This window comes from Lissotriton vulgaris, chromosome 11 (genome assembly GCF_964263255.1).
Source record: "Lissotriton vulgaris chromosome 11, aLisVul1.2, whole genome shotgun sequence".
NCBI lineage: Eukaryota > Metazoa > Chordata > Amphibia > Caudata > Salamandridae > Lissotriton > Lissotriton vulgaris.
Window position 1 is genome coordinate 738,684,112 of NC_141699.1, and position 27,206 is coordinate 738,711,317.

Here is a 27,206-nt window from a genome sequence, read left to right on the forward strand (position 1 = left end):
AAATGAGGTGACTTATATTGGAGCAATTGACTTACTCTCACATGGAGGGAAGCTAATTTAACCTTCCTCCCTTCACACTGCATGTGTGACTCTTATACTCAAGAATGATTTCTTTTTAGGATACTCTGTGTTCTTGTACCTCCAGACCCCTTTCAAAAGGGGAGCCCAATGCTTTCAATATTGCAGAGTCCTTTCCCATTACACCTCCCACTTGGCTTGCAGTCATAATTACAGTTCGTTACCTAGTGCGGAATTTCTAATGCCTCATTGTTCTGTGTAATTGTCACCCATGGCAATTGGTCAAATGGTGCCCTGACATCATAATGCTACTGCAGGATGTCATCTGAAATGAGGGCAAGCAATAGGATACATTTATCATTGTATTGAAATGGGTAGTAGGAAAGACAGGACTCCAGGCTGAAGGCAAAGATTGTGAGATTAAATAAACAAGGGCATTATATGAGATTTATTCATTAGTTTTATGGTGTCGGTGATCATATAATTCTCAGATTCTCTATAGGTGAACTGATAGGGATTTGCAAGAATGAAGATGTCAGAATATGTTGTTTATAGCTTTTCTCATTCGCACTAACTGTAGCATAAACCTTCCTCTGTAAACTTATCAGATCACTGAATGGTTATTGGTGTACCATAACCTAAAAGAATTGCTGTGAGCAGGGTAGGCTGTCACTTGGATAGCAATGAGATCAATTTATCTACATTCTAATATAGGTGCGAGGGTTGTTTAGAGAGTGGTAGGAAAGGAGGATTAAGATTGACAGGTATGCTAGGTTGAGAATAACATTGAGATTTGAATTCTTTTTGAGCTGTGGATTTTCAAATATTATAGACGTCATAGTACTGATTAATAACCCTTTATCAAAATCTGTTTGTTGTTGTGTTGCATTAGTTTGGGATTATTAGGTTCTGTTAATAGACTAACAGTGGACTTTTCCATTTGCAGAATATATTGAATGACCAGCAGAGGCAGTGTTGCAGAAGATGATTTCTCTGAGTTGTTGAACCCAAAACAAACAAAAAAAGTTCAGCAGCTTTCGGCTCGATTTACCAATGTACATGGTGAGTCAAACTCTCAATGTACCATTTTGCTTGTCCTTAATAGAAGTTCAATGCATCTGATGGCTCTCAGCTCCTTTTAGTGGGGGATTACGCATGAATATTATTTGTCAAGACTGAAGCGATTTGGATGGCGCCATGGGCATCAGGATAGCTTGTCAAAGATGTTGATTGTCTACAAGGCTGACAATCCTACTTTAAATACTTGTGCTAACAATATGTCAACAGAGGAAATTAGTGTCTTTGAGGTTGAAATGAGGTGTCTTATATTGGAGCAATTGACTTACTCTCACATGGAGGGAAGCTAATTTAACCTTCCTCCCTTCACACTGCATGTGTGACTCTTATACTCAAGAAGGATTGCTCTTTAGGATACTCTGTGTTCTTGTACCTCCAGACCCCTTTCAAAAGGGGAGCCCAATGCTTTCAATATTGTAGAGTCCTTTCCCATTACACCTCCCACTTGGCTTGCAGTCATAATTACAGATCGTTACTGTAGGAAGGTGGATATCTGACTATGGTTACCCCCAAACTTTTTGCCTGGTGTTTAGCTGGTTTTTGACTTAGTTGGCCTGGGATCCTGCTATTCAGGGCCCCAGGCTGATTGCTCTCTCCTTAAAATGGACTCCATGTACCTTAGGTGCATAACACAATTGGAATTGGTTCACCTTATAGGCCCCTGTAACAGTGTACCATAGGTACCCAGGGCATAGGTGTAGCCAAGGCCTACCAGGGGCTGCAGCATGTATTGTGCCACCCCTGGCCTGGCCTCCATATTTGACACAACTGGCTGATCACTCAGCTGGGGTAAGTTGGTGTAATCACCTCTTACTTAGGTACAGTATGCCTGTGCCTAACCCTAAACTGGACACATATGTTCCTATCAGCCACTCCTATGGAAGGCCTCATCAATCCTGGAGGCAGAGTGCTTGGAAATATGTGAGATGGTGCTCTAGCATGAGCTGAGCCTGTCTGCAGCTGTCGGGAACCACTCCCTAAGCTGTTCCGGGATATCGCCATACCATATACTCTTAAGTGCATTATAATCCTCGCGGTTAAATGCTATCTTTGGTTTGGCTTTATCAAAACATGTCGAGTAAGGTGTCATACGAATTGGAATACTATCCCCTCGCCAATTCTGGCGACGGGGATAGCATTCCACCCTTCTAGAGGGACACGACATGTGCGTAGCCTTAACCCCGGTTAAAGTTAAACAGAGCCTCAGCTTCACAAAATGGACGCTGCCACCACAGACACAAGTCTGGCCTCCTGCTGCTGACCGAAACTCGGCAGATGGTGGCCTGGACAAAGGGTTTCCTGCCTTGGGAGGTGCGAGCACCACCCCAGACAGGATTTTGTGTATTAGGTAGGACAGGGCTGAAAAGAATCAGACATGCCCGGGGCACACAAGGTGTCCCCGTGCATAGGCCAGTCCAAACCGGTTCTGGGGCCTTCCAGCCCCAGTCCTGGCGCGGAGCTGGACAAAGGAAAGGGGGTGTAACCGCCCCCCTTCCTGGTTCCTCCCAGAGGAGGGACCTAGTAGGTGATCCACCCCCTAGATTGGAATAAGAGGGGGAGCAGTGCCATTGCACAGCAGATCATCCCGAAATCAACTTAAACTAAGAAGAAGACTGGACTTCGACATTCTGCTGCACAGAAGACTGAAGAAGAATCTCCCTTGTGGCCAAGGAGTGACCACCCTGTGAACACAGGTACCAACCAGCAACTCGACGTCTGCTTTGCCGCCGCCTCCCGCCGGAGCCCGAGCCCAGAGCCCGACAAGAACCAGATTCCCAGACCTCTCAGAGCCCGATCCACAGTCCCTGCAAAGAAGGGACCCGTGGAGGCACCGAGTGACGTGGGACCGGACCTCTTGAAAGACACCCGAAAAGCTGACTGCGCAGCTTCTGAGGCATCCTCGACGTTGTGCTTTGGGGATTGAGAACCCCCACCACCGAGCAGCCCTTGCACCGAAGATCAGCCCCCCAGCATCTCCACGATCTGCGTGGGGCCCTTTTGCACTGTGCCACTCGACGCGCCATCCCGGCCACTAGCCACGCGGCCAGCGGCCATCTTGGCGACGAACCCGAAGATTTAAACAGCAGGTCTGGTTGCTCCAGACCTACCCAAGCTCCTGTGAAAAGGAGCACCCGCTCTGACCTTGCTGGTCCGAGTGAACAGCATCTTTCAACTCCTGCGTGGCTTGCATTTGCCAAGGCCTGTTTGCTCCGATCAGGTCGCCGACACCGCCAACAGCGAGAGGCCTACGTGGGACAGCTCGTGACCGACTCCTGGACGTCCTCGACCCCGGGTATCCACGTGGCTGCAGAAAGAAGCTACCCGACAACGCCTGTTTGCACCCGACATCACCTGGTTCCACTCTGGTTCCACGGCAGTCACTGGCTAGTGACTTTGAACACTGTCCCCTCTGCTTTCAGGTCTTCACATCTTCAGATCCACCCTTGGATCCACCGGAACTCTTCTCATCGAGCCGCCTGCAGCATCTCCTGCTCCAAGCACCATCGACCAGCGTGACGAAACCCGACACATCTTCGACCCTGTGCACCCGCTTCCTGTGGGTGAGGTAACTCAGCTCCGCCGGTGCTCCTGCACTGGTACACATCCCAAGGGCCTGTGTTTTAAGTTTCAGCTCCGTAGGTCACTCGGAAGGTTCCTAACTTTCTAACTTTGTGCTTTTTACGCACCATAGACTTTGTATTGAGAAGTGCGTGCACTTTGAACACTGCACCCGAGTCCCGTGGGCCTTTCCCGACTTAGTTAACTCCAGTCTCGAATAGCTCCAGCGATTCCCAAGGCCCTAGGCCTCTTCACTTTCCTCCTGGTATCTCTTATACCACTTATTTAGTATATGGTTTAGGTGGCCCCTAGGGCTCATCCATATTGTGCAACTTTTGTGTATTTTAAACTGTCTTGTGATTTTACGCTTGTGCTTCTGTGCTCATAAAGAGTCCAGGGGATTTTATAGTTAATAAATCAATATATATTTTCAATATATATCTGTGTGGTGTCCCTTTCATTTGGTATTCAAGGGGGTTGTGTATGGTATAACAGCTGGCTTCACATGCCTTTCAGAGTTTAGCCTAAGACTGCTTTGTCCACGTTACCACTAGGATAACTGGTCTACAAGGTTGAATTACAACCATCATCATAAGGGTTGCTTGGCATGGTACAAAGTGATCACTAGAACTAGTGAGCATTATATACCAGGCCAACTTCTCACATTGGTGAGCAGCGGATTGGGATCTGAGCTTGCTGTTGTTTTACCATTACAATCTTTGAGATTATCATTTGAAAGATCATACAGGTACCTGCTAGGTACATATAAAACAAGACTAGTATACTTAAGTTCTACTGAACTTAGTTGTTGTAGAGCAAAGGGAGTAGCACACCCTAGCTACAACTACTAGATAGGTTTAGTAGGTAAACACCAGTGTAGGTAGATTGCAACACATCCACCCACACTAGAGCAATGTCTGGAACAGAGGGGTCCAGTGGACTTACTCCTGTTGAGAGTGACCCTCCAAGGGCACCATCCCAGTTTGCTATTTTTCCCTTTAAGGAATTAAGACAGCTTTGTGTCTTAAGGGGTCTGAAGACAGGGCCTTCCCCTACTACAGACCACCTAAGAGAGCTCTTGGATCAGTCTGAGGCTCTAAAGACCTCTAAAGCAAACCCCACAGGGGATGCTGAAGGAGGCCATCCTTCAGAGGATGACACTGTAGACACCCCTGCCCCTATCATCCTGGTAGATGAGGAAGCCTCCACCACTGGAGCTCCTCAGGTAGATGTAGAGGAAGAAGAAGAGGAGGAGGAGGTGGAAAGCAGTGAATCAGATGATGACAGAGATAGTCAGGTGCTGGTCAGTAGACTGAACCAGGCTAACTTAAGTCAACTTGGGAATGAATCAGGTAACAACCCATTCAGACCCCCAGGTGGACTTAACCAGGGCCATAGGAGGAGAAGGCATCACTCAGGTGAATCCAACACCTCCCATGTCTCTAGAGGCTCTCATGGTCACTCCAGAAAGGAGATGACTAGCCCTCAGAGAAGGGAACATGAGGCCAAAATGAGAGAGGCTGAGCTTAGGATCCAGAGGCAAGAGTTAGAGGTTGCCCTGGCTAAGGAGAAACTTGCTAGAGCAAGACAGCCTAGAGAGAGTGGATTAGGATCCACTGGTGGCAGCACTATCCAGAAGGATAAAGACAGGTCCTTTGATACAAGAAACCTGAGTAAGATTGTGCCCCCCTACAAAGCTGGGGATGACATCCATAAATGGATCACTGCAATGGAGAGAGCCTGCAGAGTACAGCAGATCCCTCAGGAGCAGTGGGCAGCAATCTTGTGGCTCTCCTTTGAAGGTAGAGGCCGAGACAGACTCCTCACAGTTAGTGATGAGGATTCTAGAAACTACATGGTCCTGAAGAGTGCTCTGATTGATGGGTTAGGCTTAACCACTGAACAGTACAGGTTAATGTTCAGAGATACCCAGAAGACACAGACTCAGGACTGGTCTGAATTTGTTGAGTGTGCCACTAAGGCTCTGGAGGGCTGGTTGCTGGGAAGTAAGGTTACTGACTATACAGGATTGTATAATTTAATTATGAGAGAGCAAATCTTAAGTAATTGTCAAAATCAGCTTCTACATCAGCACCTGGTTGACTCTGATCTGACCTCCCCACAAGAATTGGGTAGGAGGGCAGACAAATGGGTCAGAACCAGGATCAGGCCTAAGAACCAGGGTGGTGACCAAAAGAAAGAGACTACCAAGCCTCAAGAGAAGGGTGGGGATAAAAGTAAGGAAAAGACTTCCCCAGGGCCCCAAAACTCCAAGAATGGGGGTGGGTCCCAAGACACTTCTACATCCCAGAAAAAGCCTTATTGTCATACCTGTAAACAGGTTGGGCATTACAAAACAGACAGCTGTTGTCCCAAGAATGGCAATAAGGAGAATATACCTCCAGGTAAGGCTCCAACACCTCCTGTCACTGTTAGCAGTGGTCCCCCAGGTGGTGGGAGCACCCCCAAGAATTTGGGTGGGTTTACTTTTGGAGGACAGGTGGACTCTGGCCTATCCAGGTCCCCTAACTCAGATACTCTTGTCTATGAGACTGGCATGGGGTTTGCCAATTTCACTGCTTGCCCAAACACTTTGAGCAAGTATAGACAGGAGCCCCTCATCAATGGCTTGAAAGTTGAGGCCTTCAGAGACACAGGGGCTAGCATCACCATGGTGGCTGAATGTCTAGTCCCCTCAAGGCAACTTTTACCTGATGCCAGATATCAGGTGACAAACATTGATGGCATAGAAACCAATCATCCCATGGCAGTAGTCAATCTTAGCTGGGGAGGTGTCACTGGCCCAAAGAGAGTGGCAGTGTCAGCAAACTTGCCTGTAGATTGCCTACTGGGTAATGATTTGGAAATCTCAGCCTGGGCTGAGGTTGAACAGCAAACCCATTCTAGAATGGTAAATCTCCATGGAAAGGTTAGTGGGGCTGTAATGGCTACAGCCCCAATTCAAGATGTCCTTCCTGAAAAGGTTGGGAGGGCTGAGCAAACCTCAGCCCCATCTTTAGATAACTTCCCTCCTGGAAAGAGTAGCAGGGCTGTACTAGTAACAGCCCATACCCAAACTGAGTCTCCTCCTGAAAAGGTTGGTGGGGCTGTGATGGCCACAGCCCAAACTCAAACTGATACATGGGTAGTGAAGCCTGAAATGATGGATCACTCCACCCAAACAGAGAGCATTGAGGAGGAAGAGAAATCTCCCTCTCACCAGACTTTAGGAAAGGATCAGCCTCCTCAGGGAACTGATCTTACCCCTGATGAAGGAACTGTCCCAGAGGTTGTTAGGCCTGGCCTAACAGAGCCTCTGATGGCAGTGGACCCTTCTCAGGTGGGACCCAGTCTGAAGCAGGTAACCTGCCCCTCTCTACCTTGCCTTACTCAGCCCAGGGCTGCAGAGGACAAGAAGGACAGTGAGACCCAAAGGGCCCCCTGTCAAATAAAGCACCCCCATCAACAGATTAGGGTCACCGAAACTAGTAGCCCTAGTGAGGTGCAAACTTTAAAAACTCCTGAGGGATCCCCCTTAAAAGTAGTTAGGGACCTCCCCCAGATGGATATTGTTGGGCACAGCCAAACCTGGGACCCTAAGGGCCCAAACCTGAACTGTCCCTCCAGTAAGCCAAACAGAGGGACTCAGCCTCCAGCTTTAGGTAGCCAGAGGTTGACCCTGAGAGCACAGTGCAACTCAGTCAAAGAAAGAAAGGCACACATGGTGGAGAGTGATTGGAGGAAGCTGAGCCCTACAGAGGAAACTCACTTCAGTACTCCATCCCAACACCAGCCTTTGACTTTGCAAAGACACACCACAGGTAGAGATTCCCTATGGTGGAGACCCTCAGATACCCTTAGGGTGAGGGATTGCTTAGTGGACCATGAGACAGGGGGTTACCAAGCCAGAGCTGGTACTTCCTTATATGGCCACTTAGGCAATATAGGCTTACCTGGTCAAGGATAGCCTTATCTCCTTTCGTTTGGGGGGGGGTTATGTAGGAAGGTGGATATCTGACTATGGTTACCCCCAAACTTTTTGCCTGGTGTTTAGCTGGTTTTTGACTTAGTTGGCCTGGGATCCTGCTATTCAGGGCCCCAGGCTGATTGCTCTCTCCTTAAAATGGACTCCATGTACCTTAGGTGCATAACACAATTGGAATTGGTTCACCTTATAGGCCCCTGTAACAGTGTACCATAGGTACCCAGGGCATAGGTGTAGCCAAGGCCTACCAGGGGCTGCAGCATGTATTGTGCCACCCCTGGCCTGGCCTCCATATTTGACACAACTGGCTGATCACTCAGCTGGGGTAAGTTGGTGTAATCACCTCTTACTTAGGTACAGTATGCCTGTGCCTAACCCTAAACTGGACACATATGTTCCTATCAGCCACTCCTATGGAAGGCCTCATCAATCCTGGAGGCAGAGTGCTTGGAAATATGTGAGATGGTGCTCTAGCATGAGCTGAGCCTGTCTGCAGCTGTCGGGAACCACTCCCTAAGCTGTTCCGGGATATCGCCATACCATATACTCTTAAGTGCATTATAATCCTCGCGGTTAAATGCTATCTTTGGTTTGGCTTTATCAAAACATGTCGAGTAAGGTGTCATACGAATTGGAATACTATCCCCTCGCCAATTCTGGCGACGGGGATAGCATTCCACCCTTCTAGAGGGACACGACATGTGCGTAGCCTTAACCCCGGTTAAAGTTAAACAGAGCCTCAGCTTCACAAAATGGACGCTGCCACCACAGACACAAGTCTGGCCTCCTGCTGCTGACCGAAACTCGGCAGATGGTGGCCTGGACAAAGGGTTTCCTGCCTTGGGAGGTGCGAGCACCACCCCAGACAGGATTTTGTGTATTAGGTAGGACAGGGCTGAAAAGAATCAGACATGCCCGGGGCACACAAGGTGTCCCCGTGCATAGGCCAGTCCAAACCGGTTCTGGGGCCTTCCAGCCCCAGTCCTGGCGCGGAGCTGGACAAAGGAAAGGGGGTGTAACCGCCCCCCTTCCTGGTTCCTCCCAGAGGAGGGACCTAGTAGGTGATCCACCCCCTAGATTGGAATAAGAGGGGGAGCAGTGCCATTGCACAGCAGATCATCCCGAAATCAACTTAAACTAAGAAGAAGACTGGACTTCGACATTCTGCTGCACAGAAGACTGAAGAAGAATCTCCCTTGTGGCCAAGGAGTGACCACCCTGTGAACACAGGTACCAACCAGCAACTCGACGTCTGCTTTGCCGCCGCCTCCCGCCGGAGCCCGAGCCCAGAGCCCGACAAGAACCAGATTCCCAGACCTCTCAGAGCCCGATCCACAGTCCCTGCAAAGAAGGGACCCGTGGAGGCACCGAGTGACGTGGGACCGGACCTCTTGAAAGACACCCGAAAAGCTGACTGCGCAGCTTCTGAGGCATCCTCGACGTTGTGCTTTGGGGATTGAGAACCCCCACCACCGAGCAGCCCTTGCACCGAAGATCAGCCCCCCAGCATCTCCACGATCTGCGTGGGGCCCTTTTGCACTGTGCCACTCGACGCGCCATCCCGGCCACTAGCCACGCGGCCAGCGGCCATCTTGGCGACGAACCCGAAGATTTAAACAGCAGGTCTGGTTGCTCCAGACCTACCCAAGCTCCTGTGAAAAGGAGCACCCGCTCTGACCTTGCTGGTCCGAGTGAACAGCATCTTTCAACTCCTGCGTGGCTTGCATTTGCCAAGGCCTGTTTGCTCCGATCAGGTCGCCGACACCGCCAACAGCGAGAGGCCTACGTGGGACAGCTCGTGACCGACTCCTGGACGTCCTCGACCCCGGGTATCCACGTGGCTGCAGAAAGAAGCTACCCGACAACGCCTGTTTGCACCCGACATCACCTGGTTCCACTCTGGTTCCACGGCAGTCACTGGCTAGTGACTTTGAACACTGTCCCCTCTGCTTTCAGGTCTTCACATCTTCAGATCCACCCTTGGATCCACCGGAACTCTTCTCATCGAGCCGCCTGCAGCATCTCCTGCTCCAAGCACCATCGACCAGCGTGACGAAACCCGACACATCTTCGACCCTGTGCACCCGCTTCCTGTGGGTGAGGTAACTCAGCTCCGCCGGTGCTCCTGCACTGGTACACATCCCAAGGGCCTGTGTTTTAAGTTTCAGCTCCGTAGGTCACTCGGAAGGTTCCTAACTTTCTAACTTTGTGCTTTTTACGCACCATAGACTTTGTATTGAGAAGTGCGTGCACTTTGAACACTGCACCCGAGTCCCGTGGGCCTTTCCCGACTTAGTTAACTCCAGTCTCGAATAGCTCCAGCGATTCCCAAGGCCCTAGGCCTCTTCACTTTCCTCCTGGTATCTCTTATACCACTTATTTAGTATATGGTTTAGGTGGCCCCTAGGGCTCATCCATATTGTGCAACTTTTGTGTATTTTAAACTGTCTTGTGATTTTACGCTTGTGCTTCTGTGCTCATAAAGAGTCCAGGGGATTTTATAGTTAATAAATCAATATATATTTTCAATATATATCTGTGTGGTGTCCCTTTCATTTGGTATTCAAGGGGGTTGTGTATGGTATAACAGCTGGCTTCACATGCCTTTCAGAGTTTAGCCTAAGACTGCTTTGTCCACGTTACCACTAGGATAACTGGTCTACAAGGTTGAATTACAACCATCATCATAAGGGTTGCTTGGCATGGTACAAAGTGATCACTAGAACTAGTGAGCATTATATACCAGGCCAACTTCTCACAGTTACCTAGTGCGGAATTCCTAATGCCTCATTGTTCTGTGTAATTGTCACCCATGGCGATTGGTCAAATAGTGCCCTGACATCATAATGCTACTGCAGGATGTCATCTGAAATGAGGGCAAGCAATAGGATACATTTATCATGGTATTTAAATGGGTAGTGGGAAAGACAGGACTCCAGGCTGAAGGCAAAGATTGTGAGATTAAATAAATAAGGGCATTATATGAGATTTAGTCATTAGTTTTATGGTGTCGGTGATCATAATATTCTCAGGTTCTCTATAGGTGAACTGATAGGGATTTGCAAGAATGAAGATGTCAGAATATGTTGTTTATAGCTTTTCTCATTCGCACTAACTGTAGCATAAACCTTCCTCCGTAAACTTATCAGATCACTTAATGGTAATTGGTGTACCATAACCTAAAAGAATTGCTGTGAGCAGGGTACTCTGTCACTTGGATAGCATTGAGATCTTTTTATCTACATTGTAATATAGGTGCTAGGGTTGTTTAGAGAGTGGTAGGAAAGGAGGATTAAGATTGACAGGTATGCTAGGTTGAAAATAATATTGAGATTTGCATTTTTTTGAGCTGTGGATTTTCAAATATTATAGACGTCATAGTACTGATTAATAACCCTTTATCAAAATCTGTTTGTTGTTGTGTTGCATTAGTTTGTGAATATTCAGGTTCTGTTAATAGACGAACAGTGGACTTTTCCATTTGCAGAATATATTGAATGACCAGCAGAGGCAGTGTTGCAGAAGATGATTTCTCTGAGTCGTTAAACCCAAAACAAACAAACAAACATTCAGCAGCTTTCGGCTCGATTTACCAATTTACATGGTGAGTCAAACTCTCAATTTACCATTTTGCTTGTCCTTAAAAGAAGTTCAATGCATCTGATGGCTCTCATCTCCTTTTAGTGGGGGATTACGCATGAATATTATTTGTCAAGACTGAAGCGATATGGATGGCGCCATGGGCATCAGGATAGCTTGTCAAAGATGTTGATTGTCTACAAGGCTGACAATCCTACTTTAAATACTTGTGCTAACAATATGTCAACAGAGGAAATTAGTGTCTTTGAGGTTGAAGTGAGGTGTCTTATATTGGAGCAATTGACTTACTCTCACATGGAGAGAAGCTAATTTAACCTTCCTCCCTTCACACTGCATGTGTGACTCTTATACTCAAGAAGGATTGCTCTTTAGGATACTCTGTGTTCTTGTACCTCCAGATCCCTTTCAAAAGGGGAGCCCAATGCTTTCAATATTGCAGAGTCCTTTCCCATTACACCACCCACTTGGCTTGCAGTCATAATTACAGATCGTTACCTAGTGCGGAATTCCTAATGCCTCATTGTTCTGTGTGATTGTCACCCATGGCGATTGGTCAAATGGTGCCCTGACATCATAATGCTACTGCAACATGTCATCTGAAATGAGGGCAAGCAATGGGATACATTTATTATGGTATTGCAATGGGTAGTAGGAAAGACAGGACTCCAGGCTCAAGGCAAAGATTGTGAAATAAAATAAACAAGGGCATTATATGAGATTTATTCATTAGTTTTATGGTGTCGGTGATCATAATATTCTTAGGTTCTCTATAGGTGAACTGATAGGGATTTGCAAGAATGAAGATGTCAGGATATGTTGTTTATAGCTTTTCTCATTCGCACTAACTGTTTTATAAACCTTCCTCTGTAAACTTATCAGATCACTGAATGGTCATTGGTGTACCATAACCTAAAAGAATTGCTGTGAGCAGGGTAGGCTGTCACTTGGATAGCAATGAGATCTTTTTATCTACATTCTAATATAGGTGCTAGGGTTGTTTAGAGAGTGGTAGGAAAGGAGGATTAAGATTGACAGGTATGCTAGGTTGAAAATAATATTGAGATTTGAATTCTTTTTGAGCTGTGGATTTTCAAATATTATAGTTGTCATAGTACTGATTAATAACCCTTTATCAAAATCTGTTTGTTGTTGTGTTGCATTAGTTTGGGAATATTCAGGTTCTGTTAATGGAATAACAGTGGACTTTTCCATTTGCAGAATATATTGAATGACCAGCAGAGGCAGTGTTGCAGAAGATGATTTCTCTAAGTTGTTGAACCCAAAACAAACAAAAAAAGTTCAGCTGCTTTTGGCTCGATTTACCAATTTACATGGTGAGTCAAACTCTCAATTTACCATTTTGCTTGTCCTTAAAAGAAGTTCAATGCATCTGATGGCTCTCAGCTCCTTTTAGTGAGGTATTACGCATGAATATTATTTGTCAAGACTGAAGCGATATGGATGGTGCCATGGGCATCAGGATAGCTTTTCAAATATGTTGATTGTCTACAAGGCTGACAATCCTACTTTAAATACTTGTGCTAACAATATGTCAACAGAGGAAATTAGTGTCTTTGAGGTTGAAATGAGGTGTCTTATATTGGAGCAATTGACTTACTCTCGCATGGAGGGAAGCTAATTTAACCTCCCTCCCTTCACACTGCATGTGTGACTCTTATACTCAAGAAGGATTTCTTTTTAGGATACTCTCTGTTCTTGTACCTCCAGACCCCTTTAAAAAGGGGAGCCCAATGCTTTCAATATTGCAGAGTCCTTTCCCATTACACCTCCCACTTGTCTTGCAGTCATAATTACAGTTCGTTACCTAGTGCGGAATTCCTAATGCCTCATTGTTCTGTGTAATTGTCACCCATGGCAATTGGTCAAATGGTGCCCTGACATCATAATGCTACTGCAGGATGTCATCTGAAATGAGGGCAAGCAATAGGATACATTTATCATTGTATTGAAATGGGTAGTAGGAAAGACAGGACTCCAGGCTGAAGGCAAATATTGTGAGATTAAATAAACAAGGGCATTATATGAGATTTATTCATTAGTTTTATGGTGTCGGTGATCATAATATTCTCAGATTCTCTATAGGTGAACTGATAGGGATTTGCAAGAATGAAGATGTCAGAATATGTTGTTTATAGCTTTTCTCATTCGCACTAACTGTAGCATAAACCTTCCTCTGTAAACTTATCAGATCACTGAATGGTCATTGGTGTACCATAACCTAAAAGAATTGCTGTGAGCAGGGTAGGCTGTCACTTGGATAGCAATGAGATCAATTTATCTACATTCTAATATAGGTGCGAGGGTTGTTTAGAGAGTAGTAGGAAAGGAGGATTAAGATTGACAGGTATGCTAGGTTGAGAATAATATTGAGATTTGAATTCTTTTTGAGCTGTGGATTTTCAAATATTATAGACGTCATAGTACTGATTAATAACCCTTTATCAAAATCTGTTTGTTGTTGTGTTGCATTAGTTTGGGAATATCCAGGTTCTGTTAATAGACTAACAGTGGACTTTTCCATTTGCAGAATATATTGAATGACCAGCAGAGGCAGTGTTGCAGAAGATGATTTCTCTGAGTCGTTAAACCCAAAACAAACAAAATAAATTCAGCAGCTTTCGGCTCGATTTACCAATTTACATGGTGAGTCAAACTCTCAATTTACCATTGTGCTTGTCCTTAAAAGAAGTTCAATGCATCTGATGGCTCTCAGCTCCTTTTAGTGGGGTATTACGCATGAATATTATTTGTCAAGACTGAAGCGATATGGATGGCGCCATGGGCATCAGGATTGCTTTTTAAAGATGTTGATTGTCTACAAGGCTGACAATCCTACTTTAAATACTTGTGCTAACAATATGTCAACGGAGGAAATTAGTGTCTTTGAGGTTGAAATGAGGTGTCTTATATTGGAGCAATTGACTTACTCTCGCATGGAGGGAAGCTAATTTAACCTCCCTCCCTTCACACTGCATGTGTGACTCTTATACTCAAGAAGGATTTCTCTTTAGGATACCCTGTGTTCTTGTACCTCCAGACCCCTTTCAAAAGGGGAGCCCAATGCTTTCAATATTGCAGAGTCCTTTCCCATTACACCTCCCACTTGGCTTGCAGTCATAATTACAGATCGTTACCTAGTGCAGAATTCCTAATGCCTCATTGTTCTGTGTAATTGTCACCCATGGCGATTGGTCAAATAGTGCCCTGACATCATAATGCTACTGCAGGATGTCATCTGAAATGAGGGCAAGCAATAGGATACATTTATCATGGTATTGAAATGGGTAGTAGGAAAGACAGGACTCCAGGCTGAAGGCAAAGATTGTGAGATTAAATAAACAAGGGCATTATATGAGATTTATTCATTAGTTTTATGGTGTCGGTGATCATAATATTCTCAGGTTCTCTATAGGTGAACTGATAGGGATTTGCAAGAATGAAGATGTCAGAATATGTTGTTTATAGCTTTTCTCATTCGCACTAACTGTAGCATAAACCTTCCTCCGTAAACTTATCAGATCACTTAATGGTCATTGGTGTACCATAACCTAAAAGAATTGCTGTGAGCAGGGTACTCTGTCACTTGGATAGCATTGAGATCTTTTTATCTACATTCTAATATAGGTGCTAGGGTTGTTTAGAGAGTGGTAGGAAAGGAGGATTAAGATTGACAGCTATGCTAGGTTGAAAATAATATTGAGATTTGCATTTTTTTGAGCTGTGGATTTTCAAATGTTATAGACGTCATAGTACTGATTAATAACCCTTTATCAAAATCTGTTTGTTGCTGTGTTGCATTAGTTTGGGAATATTCAGGTTCTGTTAATAGACTAACAGTGGACTTTTCCATTTTTGGAATATATTGAATGACCAGCAGAGGCAGTGTTGCAGAAGATGATTTCTCTGAGTCGTTAAACCCAAAACAAACAAAAAAAAATCAGCAGCTTTCGGCTCGATTTACCAATTTACATGGTGAGTCAAACTCTCAATTTACCATTGTGCTTGTCCTTAAAAGAAGTTCAATGCATCTGATGGCTCTCAGCTCCTTTTAGTGGGGTATTACGCATGAATATTATTTGTCAAGACTGAAGCGATATGGATGGCGCCATGGGCATCAGGATAGCTTTTCAAAGATGTTGATTGTCTACAAGGCTGACAATCCTACTTTAAATACTTGTGCTAACAATATGTCAACAGAGGAAATTAGTGTCTTTGAGGTTGAAATGAGGTGTCTTATATTGGAGCAATTGACTTACTCTCGCATGGAGGGAAGCTAATTTAACCTCCCTCCCTTCACACTGCATGTGTGACTCTTATACTCAAGAAGGATTTCTCTTTAGGATACCCTGTGTTCTTGTACCTCCAGACCCCTTTCAAAAGGGGAGCCCAATGCTTTCAATATTGCAGAGTCCTTTCCCATTACACCTCCCACTTGGATTGCAGTCATAATTACAGATCCTTACCTAGTGCGGAATTCCTAATGCCTCATTGTTCTGTGTAATTATAACCCATGGCGATTGGTCAAATGGTGCCCTGACATCATAATGCTACTGCAGGATCTCATCTGAAATGAGGACAAGCAATAGGATACATTTATCATGGTATTGAAATGGGTAGTAGGAAAGATAGGACTCCAGCCTGAAGGCAAAGATTGTGAGAATAAATAAACAAGTGCCTTATATGAGATTTATTCATTAGTTTTATGGTGTCGGTGATCATAATATTCTCAGGTTCTCTATAGGTGAACTGATAGGGATTTGCAAGAATGAAGATGTCAGAATATGTTGTTTATAGCTTTTCTCATTCGCACTAACTGTAGCATAAACCTTCCTCCGTAAACTTATCAGATCACTTAATGGTCATTGGTGTACCATAACCTAAAAGAATTGCTGTGAGCAGGGTTCGCTGTCACATGGATAGCAATGAGATCTTTTTATCTACATTCTAATATAGGTGCTAGGGTTGTTTAGAGAGTGGTAGGAAAGGAGGATTAAGATTGACAGGTATGCTAGGTTGAAAATAATATTGAGATTTGAATTATTTTTGAGCTGTGGATTTTCAAATATTATAGACGTCATAGTACTGATTAATAACCCTTTATCAAAATCTGTTTGTTGCTGTGTTGCATTAGTTTGGGAATATTCAGGTTCTGTTAATAGACTAACAGTGGACTTTTCCATTTGCAGAATATATTGAATGACCAGCAGAGGCAGTGTTGCAGAAGATGATTTCTCTAAGTTGTTGAACCCAAAACAAACAAAAAAAGTTCAGCTGCTTTCGGCTCGATTTACCAATTTACATGGTGAGTCAAACTCTCAATGTACCATTTTGCTTATCCTTAATAGAAGTTCAATGTATCTGATGGCTCTCAGCTCCAATTAGTGGGGTATTACGCATGAATATTATTTGTCAAGACTGAAGCGATATGGATGGCGCCATGGGCATCAGGATAGCTTTTCAAAGATGTTGATTGTCTACAAGGCTGACAATCCTACTTTAAATACTTGTGCTAACAATATGTCAACAGAGGAAATTAGTGTCTTTGAGGTTGAAATGAGGTGTCTTATATTGGAGCAATTGACTTACTCTCGCATGGAGGGAAGCTAATTTAACCTCCCTCCCTTCACACTGCATGTGTGACTCTTATACTCAAGAAGGATTTCTCCTTAGGATACCCTGTGTTCTTGTACCTCCAGACCCCTTTCAAAAGGGGAGCCCAATGCTTTCAATATTGCAGAGTCCTTTCCCATTACACCTCCCACTTGGATTGCAGTCATAATTACAGATTGTTACCTAGTGCGGATTTCCTAATGCCTCATTGTTCTGTGTAATTATCACCCATGGCGCTTGGTCAAATGGTGCCCTGACATCATAATGCTACTGCAACATGTCGTCATCTGAAATGAGGACAAGCAATAGGATACATTTATCATGGTATTGAAATGGGTAGTAGGAAAGACAGGACTCCAGGCTGAAGGCAAAGATTGTGAAATTAAATAAACAAGGGCATTATATGAGATTTATTCATTAGTTTTATGGTGTCGGTGATCATAATATTCTCATGTTCTCTATTGGTGAACTGATGGGGATTTGCAAGAATGAAGATGTCAGAATATGTTGTTTATAGCTTTTCTCATTCGCACTAACTGTAGCATAAACCTTCCTCTGTAAACTTATCAGATCACTTAATGGTCATTGGTGTACCATAACCTAAACGAATTGCTGTGAGCAGGGTACTCTGTCACTTGGATAGCAATGAGATCTTTTTATCTACATTCTAATATAGGTGCTAGGGTTGTTTAGAGAGTGGTAGGAAAGGAGGATTAAGATTGACAGGTATGCTAGGTTGAAAATAATATTGAGATTTGCATTTTTTTGAGCTGTGGATTTTCAAATATTATAGACGTCATAGTACTGATTAATAACCCTTTATCAAAATCTGTTTGTTGCTGTGTTGCATTAGTTTGGGAATATTGAGGTTCTGTTAATAGACTAACAGTGGACTTTTCCATTTTCAGAATATATTGAATGACCAGCAGAGGCAGTGTTGCAGAAGATGATTTCTCCGAGTTGTTGAACTCAAAACAAACAAAAAAAGTTCAGCAGCTTTCGGCTCGATTTACCAATTTACATGGTGAGTCAAACTCTCAATGTACCATTTTGCTTGTCCTTAAAAGAAGTTCAATGCATCTGATGGCTCTCAGCTCCAATTAGTGGGGTATTATGCATGAATAATATTTGTCAAGACTGAAGCGATATGGATGGCGCCATGGGCATCAGGATAGCTTTTCAAAAATGTTGATTGTCTACAAGGCTGACAATCCTACTTTAAATACTTGTGCTAACAATATGTCAACAGAGGAAATTAGTGTCTTTGAGATTGAAATGAGGTGTCTTATATTGGAGCAATTGACTTACTCTCACATGGAGGGAAGCTAATTTAACCTTCCTCCCTTCACACTGCATGTGTGACTCTTATACTCAAGAAGGATTGCTCTTTAGGATACTCTGTGTTCTTGTACCTCCAGACCCTTTTCAAAAGGGGAGCCCAATGCTTTCAATATTGCAGAGTCCTATCCCATTACACCTCCCACTTGGCTTGCAGTCATAATTACAGATCGTTACCTAGTGCGGAATTCCTAATGCCTCATTGTTCTGTGTAATTGTCACCCATGGCGATTGGTCAAATGGTGCCCTGACATCATAATGCTACTGCAGGATGTCATCTGAAATGAGGACAAGCAATAGGATACATTTATCATGGTATTGAAATGGGTAGTAGGAAAGACAGGACTCCAGCCTGAAGGCAAAGATTGTGAGAATAAATAAAGAAGGGCCTTATATGAGATTTATTCATTAGTTTTATGGTGTCGGTGATCATAATATTCTCAGGTTCTCTATAGGTAAACTGATAGGGATTTGCAAGAATGAAGATGTCAGAATATGTTGTTTATAACTTTTCTCATTCGCACTAACTGTAGCATAAACCTTCCTCCGTAAACTTATCAGATCACTTAATGGTCATTGGTGTACCATAACCTAAAAGAATTGCTGTGAGCAGGGTACTCTGTCACTTGGATAGCATTGAGATCTTTTTATCTACATTCTAATATAGGTGCTAGGGTTGTTTAGAGAGTGGTAGGAAAGGAGGATTAAGATTGACAGGTATGCTAGGTTGAAAATAATATTGAGATTTGCATTTTTTTGAGCTGTGGATTTTCAAATATTATAGACGTCATAGTACTGATTAATAACCCTTTATCAAAATCTGTTTGTTGTTGTGTTGCATTAGTTTGGGATTATTAGGTTCTGTTAATAGACTAACAATGGATTTTTCCATTTGCAGAATATATTGAATGACCAGCAGAGGCAGTGTTGCAGAAGATGATTTCTCTAAGTTGTTGAACCCAAAACAAACAAAAAAAGTGCAGCTGCTTTTGGCTCGATTTACCAATTTACATGGTGAGTCAAACTCTCAATGTACCATTTTGCTTGTCATTAATAGAAGTTCAATGCATCTGATGGCTCTCATCTCCTTTTAGTGGGGGATTACGCATGAATATTATTTGTCAAGACTGAAGCGATATGGATGGCGCCATGGGCATCAGGATAGCTTGTCAAAGATGTTGATTGTCTACAAGGCTGACAATCCTACTTTAAATACTTGTGCTAACAATATGTCAACAGAGGAAATTAGTGTCTTTGAGGTTGAAGTGAGGTGTCTTATATTGGAGCAATTTACTTACTCTCACATGGAGGGAAGCTAATTTAACCTTCCTCCCTTCACACTGCATGTGTGACTCAAATACTCAAGAAGGATTGCTCTTTAGGATACTCTGTGTTCTTGTACCTCCAGACCCCTTTCAAAAGGGGAGCCCAATGCTTTCAATATTGCAGAGTCCTTTCCCATTACACCTCCCACTTGGCTTGCAGTCATAATTACAGATCGTTACCTAGTGCGGAATTCCTAATGCCTCATTGTTCTGTGTGATTGTCACCCATGGCAATTGGTCAAATGGTGCCCTGACATCATAATGCTACTGCAGGATGTCATCTGACATGAGGGCAAGCAATAGAATACATTTATCATGGTATTGAAATGGGTAGTAGGAAAGACAGGACTCCAGGCTGAAGGCAAAGATTGTGAGATTAAATAAACAAGGAAATTACATGAGATTTATTCATTAGTTTTATGGTGTCGGTGATCATAATATTCTCAGGTTCTCTATAGGTGAACTGATAGGGATTTGCAAGAATGAAGATGTCAGAATATGTTGTTTATAGCTTTTCTCATTCCCACTAACTGTAGCATAAACCTTCCTCCGTAAACTTATCAGATCACTTAATGGTCATTGGTGTACCATAACCTAAAAGAATTGCTGTGAGCAGGGTAGGCTGTCACTTGGATAGCAATGAGATCTTGTTATCTACATTCTAATATAGGTGCTAGGGTTGTTTAGAGAGTGGTAGGAAAGGAGGATTAAGATTGACAGGTATGCTAGGTTGAAAATAATATTGAGATTTGAATTCTTTTTGAGCTGTGGATTTTCAAATATTATAGTTGTCATAGTACTGATTAATAGCCCTTTATCAAAATCTGTTTGTTGTTGTGTTGCATTAGTTTGGGAATATTCAGGTTCTGTTAATAGACTAACAGTGGACTTTTCCATTTGCAGAATATATTGAATGACCAGCAGAGGCAGTGTTGCAGAAGATGATTTCTCTGAGTCGTTAAACCCTAAAACAAACAAACTAAAATTCAGCAGCTTTCGGCTCGATTTACCAATTTACATGGTGAGTCAAACTCTCAATTTACCATTTTGCTTGTCCTTAAAAGAAGTTCAATGCATCTGATGGCTCTCAGCTCCTTTTAGTGGGGTATTACGCATGAATATTATTTGTCAAGACTGAAGCGATATGGATGGCGCCATGGGCATCAGGATAGCTTGTCAAAGATGTTGATTGTCTACAAGGCTGACAATCCTACTTTAAATACTTGTGCTAACAATATGTCAACAGAGGAAATTAGTGTCTTTGAGGTTGAAGTGAGGTGTCTTATATTGGAGCAATTTACTTACTCTCACATGGAGGGAAGCTAATTTAACCTTCCTCCCTTCACAATGCATGTGTGACTCAAATACTCAAGAAGGATTGCTCTTTAGGATACTCTGTGTTCTTGTACCTCCAGACCCCTTTCAAAAGGGGAGCCCAATGCTTTCAATATTGCAGAGTCCTTTCCCATTACACCTCCCACTTGGCTTGCAGTCATAATTACAGATCGTTACCTAGTGCGGAATTCCTAATGCCTCATTGTTCTGTGTGATTGTCACCCATGGCGATTGGTCAAATGGTGCCCTGACATCATAATGCTACTGCAACATGTCATCTGAAATGAGGGCAAGCAATGGGATACATTTATTATGGTATTGCAATGGGTAGTAGGAAAGACAGGACTCCAGGCTGAAGGCAAAGATTGTGAAATAAAATAAACAAGGGCATTATATGAGATTTATTCATTAGTTTTATGGTGTCGGTGATCATAATATTCTTAGGTTCTCTATAGGTGAACTGATAGGGATTTGCAAGAATGAAGATGTCAGGATATGTTGTTTATAGCTTTTCTCATTCGCACTAACTGTATTATAAACCTTCCTCTGTAAACTTATCAGATCACTGAATGGTCATTGGTGTACCATAACCTAAAAGAATTGCTGTGAGCAGGGTAGGCTGTCACTTGGATAGCAATGAGATCTTGTTATCTACATTCTAATATAGGTGCTAGGGTTGTTTAGAGAGTGGTAGGAAAGGAGGATTAAGATTGACAGGTATGCTAGGTTGAAAATAATATTGAGATTTGAATTCTTTTTGAGCTGTGGATTTTCAAATATTATAGTTGTCATAGTACTGATTAATAGCCCTTTATCAAAATCTGTTTGTTGTTGTGTTGCATTAGTTTGGGAATATTCAGGTTCTGTTAATAGACTAACAGTGGACTTTTCCATTTGCAGAATATATTGAATGACCAGCAGAGGCAGTGTTGCAGAAGATGATTTCTCTGAGTCGTTAAACCCTAAAACAAACAAACTAAAATTCAGCAGCTTTCGGCTCGATTTACCAATTTACATGGTGAGTCAAACTCTCAATTTACCATTTTGCTTGTCCTTAAAAGAAGTTCAATGCATCTGATGGCTCTCAGCTCCTTTTAGTGGGGTATTACGCATGAATATTATTTGTCAAGACTGAAGCGATATGGATGGCGCCATGGGCATCAGGATAGCTTGTCAAAGATGTTGATTGTCTACAAGGCTGACAATCCTACTTTAAATACTTGTGCTAACAATATGTCAACAGAGGAAATTAGTGTCTTTGAGGTTGAAGTGAGGTGTCTTATATTGGAGCAATTTACTTACTCTCACATGGAGGGAAGCTAATTTAACCTTCCTCCCTTCACAATGCATGTGTGACTCAAATACTCAAGAAGGATTGCTCTTTAGGATACTCTGTGTTCTTGTACCTCCAGACCCCTTTCAAAAGGGGAGCCCAATGCTTTCAATATTGCAGAGTCCTTTCCCATTACACCTCCCACTTGGCTTGCAGTCATAATTACAGATCGTTACCTAGTGCGGAATTCCTAATGCCTCATTGTTCTGTGTGATTGTCACCCATGGCGATTGGTCAAATGGTGCCCTGACATCATAATGCTACTGCAACATGTCATCTGAAATGAGGGCAAGCAATGGGATACATTTATTATGGTATTGCAATGGGTAGTAGGAAAGACAGGACTCCAGGCTGAAGGCAAAGATTGTGAAATAAAATAAACAAGGGCATTATATGAGATTTATTCATTAGTTTTATGGTGTCGGTGATCATAATATTCTTAGGTTCTCTATAGGTGAACTGATAGGGATTTGCAAGAATGAAGATGTCAGGATATGTTGTTTATAGCTTTTCTCATTCGCACTAACTGTATTATAAACCTTCCTCTGTAAACTTATCAGATCACTGAATGGTCATTGGTGTACCATAACCTAAAAGAATTGCTGTGAGCAGGGTAGGCTGTCACTTGGATAGCAATGAGATCTTTTTATCTACATTCTAATATAGGTGCTAGGGTTGTTTAGAGAGTGGTAGGAAAGGAGGATTAAGATTGACAGGTATGCTAGGTTGAAAATAATATTGAGATTTGAATTCTTTTTGAGCTGTGGATTTTCAAATATTATAGTTGTCATAGTACTGATTAATAACCCTTTATCAAAATCTGTTTGTTGTTGTGTTGCATTAGTTTGGGAATATTCAGGTTCTGTTAATGGAATAACAGTGGACTTTTCCATTTGCAGAATATATTGCATGACCAGCAGAGGCAGTGTTGCAGAAGATGATTTCTCCGAGTTGTTGAACTCAAAACAAACAAAAAAAGTTCAGCAGCTTTCGGCTCGATTTACCAATTTACATGGTGAGTCAAACTCTCAATGTACCATTTTGCTTGTCCTTAAAAGAAGTTCAATGCATCTGATGGCTCTCAGCTCCAATTAGTGGGGTATTACGCATGAATATTATTTGTCAAGACTGAAGCGATATGGATGGCGCCATGGGCATCAGGATAGCTTTTCAAAAATGTTGATTGTCTACAAGGCTGACAATCCTACTTTAAATACTTGTGCTAACAATATGTCAACAGAGGAAATTAGTGTCTTTGAGATTGAAATGAGGTGTCTTATATTGGAGCAATTGACTTACTCTCACATGGAGGGAAGCTAATTTAACCTTCCTCCCTTCACACTGCATGTGTGACTCTTATACTCAAGAAGGATTGCTCTTTAGGATACTCTGTGTTCTTGTACCTCCACACCCTTTTCAAAAGGGGAGCCCAATGCTTTCAATATTGCAGAGTCCTATCCCATTACACCTCCCACTTGGCTTGCAGTCATAATTACAGATCGTTACCTAGTGCGGAATTCCTAATGCCTCATTGTTCTGTGTAATTGTCACCCATGGCGAGTGGTCAAATGGTGCCCTGACATCATAATGCTACTGCAGGATGTCATCTGAAATGAGGACAAGCAATAGGATACATTTATCATGGTATTGAAATGGGTAGTAGGAAAGACAGGACTCCAGCCTGAAGGCAAAGATTGTGAGAATAAATAAACAAGGGCCTTATATGAGATTTATTCATTAGTTTTATGGTGTCGGTGATCATAATATTCTCAGGTTCTCTATAGGTGAACTGATAGGGATTTGCAAGAATGAAGATGTCAGGATATGTTGTTTATAGCTTTTCTCATTCGCACTAACTGTATTATAAACCTTCCTCTGTAAACTTATCAGATCACTGAATGGTCATTGGTGTACCATAACCTAAAAGAATTGCTGTGAGCAGGGTAGGCTGTCACTTGGATAGCAATGAGATCTTTTTATCTACATTCTAATATAGGTGCTAGGGTTGTTTAGAGAGTGGTAGGAAAGGAGTATTAAGATTGACAGGTATGCTAGGTTGAAAAAAATATTGAGATTTGAATTCTTTTTGAGCTGTGGATTTTCAAATAATATAGTTGTCATAGTACTGATTAATAACCCTTTATCAAAATCTGTTTGTTGTTGTGTTGCATTAGTTTGGGAATATTCAGGTTCTGTTAATAGACTAACAGTGGACTTTTCCATTTGCAGAATATATTGAATGACCAGCAGAGGCAGTGTTGCAGAAGATGATTTCTCTGAGTCGTTAAACCCTAAAACAAACAAACTAAAATTCAGCAGCTTTCGGCTCGATTTACCAATTTACATGGTGAGTCAAACTCTCAATTTACCATTTTGCTTGTCCTTAAAAGAAGTTCAATGCATCTGATGGCTCTCAGCTCCTTTTAGTGGGGTATTACGCATGAATATTATTTGTCAAGACTGAAGCGATATGGATGGCGCCATGGGCATCAGGATAGCTTGTCAAAGATGTTGATTGTCTACAAGGCTGACAATCCTACTTTAAATACTTGTGCTAACAATATGTCAACAGAGGAAATTAGTGTCTTTGAGGTTGAAGTGAGGTGTCTTATATTGGAGCAATTTACTTACTCTCACATGGAGGGAAGCTAATTTAACCTTCCTCCCTTCACAATGCATGTGTGACTCAAATACTCAAGAAGGATTGCTCTTTAGGATACTCTGTGTTCTTGTACCTCCAGACCCCTTTCAAAAGGGGAGCCCAATGCTTTCAATATTGCAGAGTCCTTTCCCATTACACCTCCCACTTGGCTTGCAGTCATAATTACAGATCGTTACCTAGTGCGGAATTCCTAATGCCTCATTGTTCTGTGTGATTGTCACCCATGGCGATTGGTCAAATGGTGCCCTGACATCATAATGCTACTGCAACATGTCATCTGAAATGAGGGCAAGCAATGGGATACATTTATTATGGTATTGCAATGGGTAGTAGGAAAGACAGGACTCCAGGCTGAAGGCAAAGATTGTGAAATAAAATAAACAAGGGCATTATATGAGATTTATTCATTAGTTTTATGGTGTCGGAGATCATAATATTCTTAGGTTCTCTATAGGTGAACTGATAGGGATTTGCAAGAATGAAGATGTCAGGATATGTTGTTTATAGCTTTTCTCATTCGCACTAACTGTATTATAAACCTTCCTCTGTAAACTTATCAGATCACTGAATGGTCATTGGTGTACCATAACCTAAAAGAATTGCTGTGAGCAGGGTAGGCTGTCACTTGGATAGCAATGAGATCTTTTTATCTACATTCTAATATAGGTGCTAGGGTTGTTTAGAGAGTGGTAGGAAAGGAGGATTAAGATTGACAGGTATGCTAGGTTGAAAATAATATTGAGATTTGAATTCTTTTTGAGCTGTGGATTTTCAAATATTATAGTTGTCATAGTACTGATTAATAGCCCTTTATCAAAATCTGTTTGTTGTTGTGTTGCATTAGTTTGGGAATCTTCAGGTTCTGTTAATAGACTAACAGTGGACTTTTCCATTTGCAGAATATATTGAATGACCAGCAGAGGCAGTGTTGCAGAAGATGATTTCTCTGAGTCGTTAAACCCTAAAACAAACAAACTAAAATTCAGCAGCTTTCGGCTCGATTTACCAATTTACATGGTGAGTCAAACTCTCAATTTACCATTTTGCTTGTCCTTAAAAGAAGTTCAATGCATCTGATGGCTCTCAGCTCCTTTTAGTGGGGTATTACGCATGAATATTATTTGTCAAGACTGAAGCGATATGGATGGCGCCATGGGCATCAGGATAGCTTGTCAAAGATGTTGATTGTCTACAAGGCTGACAATCCTACTTTAAATACTTGTGCTAACAATATGTCAACAGAGGAAATTAGTGTCTTTGAGGTTGAAGTGAGGTGTCTTATATTGGAGCAATTTACTTACTCTCACATGGAGGGAAGCTAATTTAACCTTCCTCCCTTCACAATGCATGTGTGACTCAAATACTCAAGAAGGATTGCTCTTTAGGATACTCTGTGTTCTTGTACCTCCAGACCCCTTTCAAAAGGGGAGCCCAATGCTTTCAATATTGCAGAGTCCTTTCCCATTACACCTCCCACTTGGCTTGCAGTCATAATTACAGATCGTTACCTAGTGCGGAATTCCTAATGCCTCATTGTTCTGTGTGATTGTCACCCATGGCGATTGGTCAAATGGTGCCCTGACATCATAATGCTACTGCAACATGTCATCTGAAATGAGGGCAAGCAATGGGATACATTTATTATGGTATTGCAATGGGTAGTAGGAAAGACAGGACTCCAGGCTGAAGGCAAAGATTGTGAAATAAAATAAACAAGGGCATTATATGAGATTTATTCATTAGTTTTATGGTGTCGGTGATCATAATATTCTTAGGTTCTCTATAGGTGAACTGATAGGGATTTGCAAGAATGAAGATGTCAGGATATGTTGTTTATAGCTTTTCTCATTCGCACTAACTGTATTATAAACCTTCCTCTGTAAACTTATCAGATCACTGAATGGTCATTGGTGTACCATAACCTAAAAGAATTGCTGTGAGCAGGGTAGGCTGTCACTTGGATAGCAATGAGATCTTTTTATCTACATTCTAATATAGGTGCTAGGGTTGTTTAGAGAGTGGTAGGAAAGGAGGATTAAGATTGACAGGTATGCTAGGTTGAAAATAATATTGAGATTTGAATTCTTTTTGAGCTGTGGATTTTCAAATATTATAGTTGTCATAGTACTGATTAATAACCCTTTATCAAAATCTGTTTGTTGTTGTGTTGCATTAGTTTGGGAATATTCAGGTTCTGTTAATGGAATAACAGTGGACTTTTCCATTTGCAGAATATATTGCATGACCAGCAGAGGCAGTGTTGCAGAAGATGATTTCTCCGAGTTGTTGAACTCAAAACAAACAAAAAAAGTTCAGCAGCTTTCGGCTCGATTTACCAATTTA